Source organism: Chelonoidis abingdonii, chromosome 3, assembly GCF_003597395.2.
Source record: "Chelonoidis abingdonii isolate Lonesome George chromosome 3, CheloAbing_2.0, whole genome shotgun sequence".
NCBI lineage: Eukaryota > Metazoa > Chordata > Testudines > Testudinidae > Chelonoidis > Chelonoidis abingdonii.
In genome coordinates, this window is record NC_133771.1 from 24,183,638 (window position 1) to 24,196,793 (window position 13,156).

Genomic DNA, 13,156 nt, shown 5'->3' on the forward strand with positions numbered 1-13,156 from the left:
CACTTTTTTTTGACCAGTCAACCAGTTTTGTGAGATCCCCTTATAAGCCCAAAGCAGACTGTGAAGAATTAACTATCTTGAGTAGTTTTGTATCATCTGCAAATTTTCCCACCTCACTGTTTAGTCCTTTTTCCAAATCATTTATTTTGAATATATTGAATAATAGGTCCCAGTACAGACCCCTGGGGAACACTACTATTTACCTTATAACAGCTAGATGATGGAATTCATGATATATAGATATAGTCTCGCTCTTTTCCCAGTATTTTTTTTAAACGTGTTTGTGGCGGGATCCCCAGGGTCCAGCCTGGGACTTTGGGACCGCTGTGCCCCCTGAACTCTCTCCAGCCTGGGCTGTCTCTCACAATGCCTTGCTAGTGTCCAGCAGCAAACCCCTCCAGATGCTGTGATCATTCAGCACAACAGCATGTGGAGCCCCACATACCCAGCTAGATTGCATGAATGCTCCCAGAGCCACTCATCACACAGAGAAAGGCACCAGAGCCAGATCCCCCCAGCACTGCACCTCAGAAATATACAGTCTTGCACTGCTCAAGACAAGCAATCAGATTTATTAATCTGTTCACCACTTCATCAACGGAAAGTGGATATATACCAGCCTTTGCAAAATCCTGAGCAGATTTGCCACACACTTCATACAAATGCACCGGTAAATATAAACAGTAAAAGAAGTTTAATGACTACAAACTATAGATTTTAAGAGAGAGGCAAAAAAAGTCAGAGTTAGTTACCAAAAGAAAGAAAATATAAGCATGCAGTCTAAACTCTCAATCCTATTACACTGGGCAACATCTAGATTAAGCAGCTTTCCTCACCCCAATGGATATTGCAGTCTATAGTATACAGATTTCACCCTTGAAATCTGGGCCAGTCCCCTCACCTGGGGTCTTCAGAATGTCCCTGTTGCTTGTAGTGTAGGTGGGTGAAGTAGAAAGGCCCAGCTTGCGGCCCACTGTGTCTGCTTTATACCCTCAGTCCATGTGCTTGGAAAACACAGGTCCAGGTATGTCTGGGTGGGCACTGCTGAGTCTCCAGACAAGGTTGAGCAATTCCCCTGGTGTGGCCTCATGTAGGTGAGTCACTGAATTGTAAGAGCAGCAAAGAGTCCTGTGGCACCTTATAGACTAACAGACGTATTGGAGCATGAGCTTTTGTGGGTGAATAACCACTTCATGAATTGTAGCTCCCTTGTTGGACAATGGCTGTTGATGGGTTGTTTCATACCCCACCCAGGCATTATTTACTTTCCTTGCTGTTGCCTCTGGGGAGTGAATATCTGGCTGATTCCCCAACTTACAGCATGTTTTAGTGAAAACTATACAACACAATTCTCATAACTTCATATGCATTAATGATATACATACATGGACAGAGAAATGACTTTCATCAGATCATAATCTTTCCCCCAATACCTCACAATCATATATAAAAATGAGGAATATGGGGGTTCCAGGACGCTCCTCCAAGGTATAGAATGTCACAGTATTATTGCTTCCTTAATGGTGTCTCATTTTCCTGATGCTCTTAGCAGGTACTTTTGTGTAAACATTGTCATTCGTAGGTCACTGAGTTTGTCATACAAAATTCCCTCTCAGTGTTGCACTCTTTACATTTCCAGAGAATGTGATCAACCATTTCTTTGATCTTACATGTTTCACCCAGCCTATCTTTGTGCTTATTAATTAAGGACAAGTTACTATTTAAGCCACAGTGTCCAGTACCTCACTTTCTCTCTCTGGTTCTTGCAGCGTGTCAGCATTTTTTTTATTCTAGGGGATATGTCATGAAGTCATTTACCCTTTGTTTTTTTTGTCCATATTTCCTGCCACTCCTCTCTTAGTTCATTTTAATTAGATTTTTAAACTCCAGTTTACTTAGGAGAATCTCTATAATTTTTTCACTTTGTACACCATTTTTGCTAGTTTGTCTGCCACTTTATTTCCTGCTATCCCAACATGCTATTTTAATGTTTCCTTCCATTGGTGCCAGTTATGTTGTTAGTAACAATCTTTCATTCGCTATATAATTTCTGCTATCTGAATTCCAGTGTTATTGCCAGTTGTCCTGATAATGAATCTGTCAAGATGACAACTGAGGTAGGTCACACATCCAGTATCCACTACAATGCCAGCATCATCCTGGCTAGCTCAGCCATCAGAATGGCTACAAAAATGGATAGTCTAATTGATTTCTTCATTCCAAGTACTGGGATGCAGAATGTTATCCCCACTCGTCTCTACACCCATCTGTAAATATTTGACAATGCTTACCCCATTGATCACATGTAAAGCAATTTGCTCTGTTTAATACATTCTGCTCTCCTTTTCTCCTTTTAATTTCATTGTTTAGTTCCATATTTATATTAAGGGGTGATTTTCTACTTATCATGCATTTTTCCATGGCAGAATACGCTAATTTCTTTTAGCTCTTTCTTTTCTCTCAGTTCCTTTGTCCCTATTTTAATCCTATTAACATGAAGCATTTTTGTTTTTTTCCAGCCACGCTGACCACTGGATTCGCAGCATTCTTCATATATTTGTTTAGCATTTCTATCTTCCCTGTTTCTTATGACTTTTGCGCAAAAGGTTAAATCCACCAATTTCATTCTCAACGCCGCACGCATTTCACCAGGAGCTACCTATCTTACACGCAAAGGGATTATGATGAAGACACCACAAGCAGGGCATAACAGGTGGTTCCAGAAATACTTTTAAGTAGATCATTTTTACCTTTACAATTGTCTACAATATTTTCAATGCGATCCTTCCATGTTAACTTGCTACAAACATCACAGCCAGGAATTAGTAGCTTTTAACCATACCTATTTGCTGTCCATAAAGAGACAGTTTACAATCTCTTTTAATTTTCCTTTTAGTGAATATAATTTCTTTAGTTTTGACAACTGAAGATGTAAAGCCCCACATTTCCCCATTCCACGCTTTCCCTAAGTGCTTCATGAATTTGCTTCTCAGATATTTCCTGTTCTCAGCCCATATAGCATAGCCATCTGCAAAAAAAATGCCTATTCCTTCACTCAACTTTTTGGGACATTATCATTACATTGAGTAAGGTGAGTGGAGCTGACAGCACTATGGAGTGTCATTTGTGATTGGATATATGACAGTGTAGACTTACCCTATTCTGACCTGCAAAGTACTTTTACTTAAGAAATCCTTTATCCATCTGTACATTCTGTCTTTTATGCCCATGGATGCTTTCCACACAATAAGCCCTCTCTCCATAACATATTGTATACTTCTTTCAGTATCTAGAAAAGTTACTACCACTGATTCTTTATTTCTCATGTTTTATTGCTATCACTACTCTTACTATATCAGCAGCTGTACTTCTTCCCCTCCGGAGACAATGTGCAAAGTGTATTCTAAGTCCATTTCTATATAGACATGTTATTTTTTCAATCACCAGATTTTCCATGACTTTACCCAAACATGATGTAAAGAATATTGGCCTGTACATACCATGCATAAGGGACTGAGGCATAGGCAGTCTTGCCTAGCAGTCACAGCAGGGTTAAAGTCTGTTCACCAGGGACAGGAGTCATCAGGCAGGAGCTGGAGGAATTGCAAGGTCAGGTCCTATAAACAAGAGTCAGGCAGGGGTGAAAGACCAGAGGTAGCACCAGGTTAGACTCAAGAAGCAGGGCAGTGTCAGGTTGGAGTCAGAGATCAGGAAACAAGGCAAAACCTACCATTGCAGCAAGCCAAAACCTGCATAGCTACCCAAACAACTTCCTGGGGCATCTCCTGGGGTTAAGTAGGTGGCACTTGGCCAATCAGAGGGTCTCAGGGTACTGTTGCTTTGAGTCTCTTGGGCAGTACTTCCTGTGGTGCATACTCTCCACACTGCTCCCAGGTTGTATAGTACAAGACCTTCTGGTGGCAGCGTGGGGCTATCAGCTCCCTTAGGCATTGTAAAACTGGGTTCTATTCTCCAGGTCCTTATATCTTGTTCTCAGCTTATGTGGGGTGGCTCACATCTTTTCCATACACTGTTGTACAGTTTTAGCAGTATTTTCAAACACCGTTCATCGAGGTGTCCTAGCATTTCATTATATATGACATCCTTGCCTGATGCAGAATTTTTGCTTTTAGCCATAGCATTTGGAAGTTCCCTCATATAGAAGTTTTCATTTAATATCATATCCTCATCTTCCTCTCATCTCTTCTAGTCCTCATGCTTCTCTTTAAGTGTTTTTTTTCCTCACACAAACTTCTATACTCTGATTTTCACAACTATTAACATTGCAGAATATTTCTGCTAGGTCTTTCATTTTTTCTTCCTTAGAGCTTTTTAAATGTTGGCCTTCTACAATGAGGCCTGGTATAGAATTACAATTGCTCCATATTCCATTCATTGTCCTAGTCTTCCTATATACCTCCAATGTTTTAGTATTTTTATTTTCCCACAGTACTTTCTCCAGTTCCCCCCCCCTTTTAATAGCCCTCTGTGCAATTACTTTGTTTCTTTTATATTTAATCAAGTCCTCACTATTCATTGTATTATTTTTCTTTGCTTTTTTATATTCCCTATTCTTTTCTTTAATTGCACTTTGTTGCCATCATGATTCTCTTAGATATTTTGCTACCAAACTCCTCATTGTCATCACTCATTCATTTTAAATAGCTCCCTATTTGCTATATATATGTATTTCAAATAGTGGGCCATCCTCCATCCTCATTGCCTTTACCTTGATATACTATAAGTACAGGGAGGTGAGCACTTCCCATTCCCTCCTCTTTCTCGACTTCCCAGCTGCACGTATTTGCTATACTATTTTACACAATTTCCAGGTCTAAACAGGAGAGAGATTCATTGCCTATATTAAAATTAGGGTGGGAGAATCATCATTCAGCATTACTAAATTATTTTTATCAATGAATTGTTCTAGACATTTGTAGTTCTTATCATTTTTTCCACTTCCTCACAATCTGTCATGGCTGTTTAGGTATTTACATATAATATATGGACCTGCTGCATCTTCAGCTATCGCTGTCAAATCCTTAATCTCCAGTTTTCCAGAGGGTTTATATACATTATATATTCTGAAAGCTGAAGATTTATTTCACATTGGAATCTCAGTAGCATTATACTCTATATTTAATTTCTTCAATTTCAAGATAATTTAGGTTTTCCTTAATGAATGTACAAACTCAGCCTCTCCTTCCTATATCTTTGTCTTGCTTATAGATGCGATATCCTGAGATTGCAGTGTTGTTTCTATGATTTTCTAGGCCCATAAAAGTCAGGCATTGAGATGTTTGCTCCATATCACAACACCTAAGTACCTTTCTGTGAATTTAGGCCTAGATCACATCACAGAGCCATGAGGCGCTAAGTTGTCTCTAATCAACTCTGGTGTAGCTGTACATTCAGCATTTTTATGAAGCATATTGCAAGAAAGATAGTGACACAAATGATCAAGGGGGCTATTTATGAGGACAGATTTTTTTTAAAAGTAATTATTTCTTAGTGACAAGTATGTGAAGAATGTAAACGCCAATGACAGAAAAGAAATATCTATTGTGGTACAAGTGAATATAATTAGTAATAATAAATAATTAAAAAAATAGGCTGAATATTTGGAAAAACTTCCTGCCAGTGAGCTATATTAGGCTATGGAAATAGAGCCGCATCACTAGGGGGTTAGGGCAATATGGTACCTATAGCAACATTTTAGGTCAATTCTAAAACAATGCTTGATGGTGATCTTTTAATGAAAACTCCTATTCTCTATAAGAGAATCCAGATTTTGAGATGATAGCAAATAAGTGAGGGATTTTATTTTAAAAAGTTTTTAAATTGTCATTTTACATTATATTAATTAGAAAAGTTATACATATTGCTGTGCATTGTTATATGACACAATACTAGGGTGTTTTCCTTTTTCAGTTCTAGTTTTTGCATTTTCTTTGTCTTTGGAAAAGCAATAACACATACTAAACTGTAGCAACTCTCTTTAACTCAACTATACAAAAAACTTTTATTTTCCAGTTTTAGTACATATGAAACCATATAGAATATACTCTTTTTTGCGGTATAAAATCACTTTATTACTCACGCTTTTAATTTTTTCTTCATGTGGAACATAGAAATGGCATGAACATAGTATTTTGTAATTAGAAAGGAAGTGATATGATATTGCCACTGTCTTGACTCTGTTTTTCTTTCTTTCCTTTTTAGATTCTTTAGAGCTAGATTCACATAAGATAATAGTCCTACTGTATATCTATAACTCAGAAATGTGGAAACAAGGATACAAGGTGAGTGAAACTTCCTGCTGTTCACCATGTAACACAAAACTAAAGAACAACATAAAAGATAAAATATAATGCAGATGACATTGAAAATATACAGTCAGAGCTGATTCATCCATGCAACCTTCATTTCTATGAAATTTCAAAAGCTTGACGTGACTAAAAGGGCAAAGGATATCCTGAAGATGCTGGGGAATTTCCACTTATTGTAGACCACATGGAAGTCAACAACATGAGTGAAAGGAGATCAGAGAGATACAAGGGCAACTGCAGAAACTTGGGAAAAGAACTGAAGATGGGTTTACTGCAAAGGATCTTCTGATATATCTTTTTGGTGCCCACCACAAGTCAAGAAAAGAAAAATTGCGATTTTCTGTACACCTTTCTGGAGCAATCCACAAGTCAAGAAAAGAGAAATCTGGAGCTCAGCTGATGTGCATACTATGGGGGAGTGATGGAATTTGTCTTCATGGAGCATTATATTGTGATGAGAGATGGTGAGGTGACATTTTTCCTTACATGGACTCTTTAGATACAAATCTAGCTTCAAAATTGTCAGCCCTTTTAGGAGAGATTTACATTAGGCAACATAAGAAGGGGTTAAAAATGGAGCTTTCATTTAAATTAATAATTATGACATATAATTCCTATGTAAAGCAAATAAGGTGTTTGCAAGAAGAGATAAAATATAAGACAAAAACTATCTATGTATGACAACTCACATGCCATGACTAATAAATTCTAATAGGCTGAAAACTATCCATCTATACCATTTAGCGAATACTTACTTGCAAAGGAAGAGCACAGTGACAGGAATAAAGACCAGATCATGAATGTTTTGCAAATGGAAAAAAACAAAGCAGCCCCATTAATAAATGAAGGCGATAATGAACTGTTGCATTTTTCTTTTCTTGCTCTTCTGCTGTTTCATCACACACCTTTTTCTGGAGCAGAGGTGTAAATAAAAGCTGGCCATACACATTAGGGTTGTCTGATAAAATCACATTTGTGAGCAGAAACCTTAAATCCTTCATTAGCAGAGTCATAAACCAGAAATGCCATTTGATTAGGATATGATTAAAGGAATTTATTAACAGATGTGCATTCAGCTACACTGTTTCATTGGCAGCTTTATGAGATTCTTTCCCAGGATGACAGGTGTGGCCTTCCAGTTCCTTTTATATAGAAAATACTGAATAGAGTTTATGCAGTGTGTAATGATTTAATTCAAGTCCCCATCAATTGCTAGAAAAGAAAGAAGCTTTTGCATATTAATTGAATCCAAATATTAGAAATTAGACAAAACAGAAGAAAATATCATTGATCAGAGGAGAGATAAATATAATAGGACACAGTCACATCAGACACGTATTTTGTCAGGATATGTCAGAATTTTATAAAACTTGGCAAATGGAAATCTTTTGAAGTTGTTTGTTTGTCGTTTTCCATTCATGGGACAGTCAACTCTAGTCATTTAGGCCTCAACTGGCAAAAGAAAGAAGATCCTTTTGGTTTATTGATCTGACACAAAATTGTGATTACAGATTGAAAACACAGAGTGAATAAAAGAAGGAAAATTGGGAACTTGTGTGGTTAGGTATTTTTAACTGCTGTGTCTGACTGTTCTGTATTTAACAGAGACTGCAAAATTCTAGACATCTCTATTCTGGCCCTCATTATCATTGATTAAAATTTGCCATACAGTCTAGTTTACAGAGCAATTAAAAAGTTCTTTTCTGCCTCTAGTCTCATTTTCCATATGTTCTGTGTTCTAGATATATATTCTGCACTAATAATATTTTCTGTAACAAGTTTCTGATAGCTGCATTGAAACTTCTTCCATTTAAAATATGTGCCAGTCAAGATGAAGGTATCCAAGAACTTTTGTTCTGCAGCAAACTGAGATTCTTCAAATGCTTCTGAGAAGAAATGAAAGCTGTGAGTTACATTAATGTGAAGAGAATGTTTTACTTATGTTTAGGTGCACATAACAAAGAATGTCACTATTGCACTGCTGGCAAAAAAATATCTGGACTTGGAAATAAATGAAAGACAAACGCTATTGCATAAATAAATATATAGATTTTCTTTTAAAGATACAGAAATTTGAAGCCAAAACATCCTCTGAAACAACATTAACATGGATTTATCTTTGAAATGTGTATTAATTTCCTATAAGGAGACCTAGAATTATACTGCTGGGATAGGTGTCAACAGGTCACACTGTTATACATAATCTTCCAAGTTCAAACTTCTTTTTCTTAGCATGCGAGCAAATGTTCAGCCTTGGGAAGATATGCTGTACTGTTGTTAGCTTTTGTTATGCAAGGTTCTCTGTAGAAGCAATGGACCTTGAAAAGGGAGATGTGAAAGCAGCAGGAGAATTTGCTATTTGCCTTGGTCTCTGATTAGAATAATTTCTTGAGGCAGAGTTGCTCCTTGGGAACTAAGCATTAGAATTAAGATGAGTTTCCTGAAAAGAGGGATTTCCCTGCAAGCTGTTTGACCATTTCTGTTCCAAGATTGGTGTAGATGCATAAGTAAGAAGTTATATTTAGGATACACCCAGACTCCATGCCAGATTTCTCCTCTACCACGAGATTGACCTGAAAGGCCTCAGACATCTTCTACTATTCAGTAGTGGGACAAGAGTGGTGACAGAATGAGACACTGGTGTTGGAAGAAAGGACAAGAATATCAATGTATTGTACAGTGTATAGCAGTGAGACAAAATCAGGTAAGTAGACAGGATCTAAATTATGAAGGTCTTGAAGGTAAGAGCCAGAAATCTGTGTGTGATGCAGTGCAGAAGGAGCAGAGAGTGGAAGGATTCAAAGTATGCATGGGGAGGAGGGAGGAGTGACATGTTAGATATGATGAAGATGATTTTGACAGTACCATTCTGAATGGACTTGAGGAGGACATGTTCTCAGTAGTCTAGACCAGAGAGAAAAAGGTTGTAGGAGTCAGGACAGCCCATATTAAGGCATGATATGAAGTAGCACTGCCCTGGCCGGGAGCAGTGGAAGGCTATCTGTAGCACATGTATCTGAAGCTTCCAGGTACATGGAGATTCATGCCACACCTCTTTGTGGGGTGCAATTTTTTGAACTGTGTACAGCCAGGTGTTTCAGCTGGTCAGAGCATTGAGCGGAAAGCCATGCCCTTTCTTCTTCCCTATACAGTCCCACCCATTTGGGGATTCCTTGGGGAACAGGGATGGAGCAGTCCATGCACTTTAGCCGGGATCAGAGGGAAGACCTCTGCTGGGCATACAAGCAGCTAGCCACAATCAATGGAGAGGCAACCAACCCCAACAAGCAAACTGGCCCCGGTATGAGCTAACCAATGACTGTCTCTATCACATTGACCGTGACCCCTAAACCCAAGAAACCTCGCTGGTGCCCTGGTGTCACCGGTGTGCTGTTTTGAAACTAATCAACAATGTCCCCTCTGCAGGGCACCTGGGATACAAGAATACTCTGGCCTGAGTCCTGACACAGTTTTTTCTGGTCCGGAGTGCATCAGGACATCAAGAATTATTGTAACTCATGCCTGGAATGGCTGCTAGCAGCCTCATGGGAGGTACCAAAGGCTCCCCAGTCCTCTTGCCACTACAATACATATGTCTAAGTTTACATCAACTGGAATAAAGTTTTATGTCCCTGAAAACAGGTTTACCAAGGAATTGCGAGTACAGATTCAGCGCAAGTTAATACATAAATGGCAACTAAGTTCAGTGAGACTACTCATGTGAGTAAAGTTACTCATGCGCATAAGTGTTTCCAGGGCTGGGGCATTAAGTCAAGTAGCATCACTTTTAAGTCCAGCATGCCTGCTGAAAGTGATAGTAATGTGTATGCCACTTCCAAAGCCTCCTCCTGAAGTGTATCACTTTGAAACGTCAGTGAAGGACAACATGGGAAGTACTGATAAAGCTAAGAAGTGTTTTTCTCCCGCTTCCCCGCAGCCCCCACCTCCCACCATAAAGATGCTAGAGTTAATTTGTTGCAGTTTTGTCTGCACAAGGCCTATTATATGGGCTATAATTTCAAGGGATGGAGCCTGTGAACTCCCAGGTCACTTGTAAACTGATCACTCCCCAGCCTCTCCTCCTTGTGCTTTTAAGTGTTTTGAGCCTGGTAAATTGAAACCTGAAGAAACACAGAGCTATGATCTCTGGGACCTCTAGAGCAAACCTGGACTTTTGCTGATTTGCTCTAGGAAGTAACTGCTTACTTACCCTATAATTAACACCACAGAGCTGATCCTGGGAAGATAAAATATGGGAGGTCAGACACAGGATCAAGAAGAGAAGGGTTCCATTAAAAGTGCAACATTTGGGGCCTGAGTCGCCTCTCATTTACACCCATGTAAGTCAGAAAGGATTCCACTAAATCAGTTGTGTTACTCTAGCGTAAAACCTGTCAGTGGAAAAAAAGATCTTTAGTGTCTATTCTTGCAGGTTTTCTCTAATGCTCTTTAGTAACTTAAACAATTAATATCACTTGTTCGCTATATTTATAGCAGTACTTTCACTCTTTCATTTTGTAGTGGAGAGTGCACCAGCATTCTGGACCTAAATGTTTATTCCAGTTGATTGGTTTATATTAGCCACATAGCTAATTGCAGTAAGCTTGATGAAAATGAGTAAATATTACTACATCAGCTCAGCACAAATAATATGTTTACTACGTTAATTACAGCTTGGTCCTCGGATAATTAAAAACATGCTTTCTTGTACAAAAAACAAAGCTCCAACTCCTCAGCTCATTGAAATCAGTATAGCTGCATTGAAGTCTATGTGACCCTCATTTGGACTTGGACAGGTTGATTTCAATGGCGCTCCACTAATTTACATCAGCTGAGGACCCAGCACAATTAGTAAGAGAATCAGGAGTATGTGCTTATACTTCAAGTAATCATTGTGGCAGTTGAACAATAGGAATTACCTGCGATATAGCATGCTTCCTGACATCCCTCTCAAATCTCCAGTTTTAGTCCTACATTTCTCACTGCTCCACACAAATTTGCTTTCTCCACATTTTTATTGTTAAAAACTATTGACATCAGAAATAAAGAATCATGAATCTGAGGCCACAGAAATAATTATTAAAGAATTAAAGGAATGGATCCAATAGTATTTTAATTAATAATTTTTGGGTGTCCCTCAGTTTGGGTCTTTGTCACATACCGCATCCCACATTTGGACTTTGGGACGCTAAGAGAGATGGCATCCTGATTACATTTTCCTAATAAAGCTTGTTGTTCACTTTCAATGAAGCAGTAGCTGAAGAATAAAGCTCTTTCTTTTGAAAAAGGATCAGCGTCCTTGAGCCTATCTAAAATCAAAAAATGAAATAGTTCAGCTAAACTTCTGAATATAAATCAAACCTGAAATAACAGAATGAGCCAACTGACTGATTTCCTAGCCAGACTATGTGACTATCTATTAGTCTGTCCTCTTGGTTTTAATAGCTTGAAATGGGATTCAAATATTACAATAGCAAATTGGACATGAGTCTGCAATGTAATTTGGCTGCCAAAATTCAGATTCAAATAAAAGCATCATATTACAAATTAGGGAAGTAATGGTCCCTTTCTATATATCTCTGATGCCACCACAGAGGGAATATTGCATTAATTTCTGGGTACCACATTCCCCCAAAATATTGACAAATGGAAGGAATGGTAGAGAAGAGCAATAGAAATCACCAGACAGCTGGCGTGATGACTTAGGAGGAAAGAGTAAAAAAATCTAAGTATGTATAAATTGGCTGATGACTAAAAGAGGTGGTGGTAGAATATGATAATAGTGTAACACACTGGCCACGTGTGTCTATGACCCCCTGTGTGGCTGATCACAGAAGGCAGTTGTCAAGTAATTTATGTAGCCCTTTATAGTGACACTTCCACTACTTCCTCAGTGGGAGACTATCCCACAGTCCAATGATGCTGCATGATTTGTGGCACATTACATAAAGTTGTGTAAGACAAAGTATTAAATTGGACTGAAAGAAGAATCAGACTGGCTGAGGAACCCAAGCTGAGTATACATATTTCACTATGACTAAGTCAATACAAATGACTTAGATGCATCTTATGTCAGGAAAACAATTTTGCTAGTTAAACAAAATATTTCTTCTCACCAACCTAGCCCTTGCTCTGGAAACTAGCCCATTATGAAAGCCTGATAGAATGAAATTGATGCACAGATCTCTCTCCTTGACCTCCCAAACTGCTGTCAGCCTCATGACTGATGTCTCTCTCATTTCAGCAGGATGGTTGTTGCTGTTAGAAGGAGGCTTTGTAAGGACCATATTTTGATAAAATCTTTAACCACAACTACAGTTAACTTTTATATTGTATCATTAGGCTTGGCAGAATTTGATTTTTTTAATATAATTTCAATGGGTAATATTGATGTTTATTTTAGGTCTTTATCTGTTTAAATTTTGACAGTTGTGGGCTATTACGGAGGATCAGATTATGTAATGACAGTAGACACTGACATTCAAAATGTTAAAACTTTATAAAGTGTTAAACTACAAAATGATCAGCATCACATGTCAAAATATACTGAGTGAATATCCTTAAATCATCATATCTGTTTTTTACTATTCATTTGTTACTCCATTTGCAACAAGCCTAATTCAAAAGTCTAAATAAATGAATTTTGTCTCTAATAATTTCTTAAGCAGCATTTTGCTTACATTACCTATCTATAAATTTCTATTATGATCAATGGAGATATTTTTTTGTCGGCGTGCATATGGTGACACTGATGTTTACCAACATTTACCAATAAAAATCCAATCCTTCCAAGCCTGTTTCTCAGATGTTCAGAACACTTAGTTGAG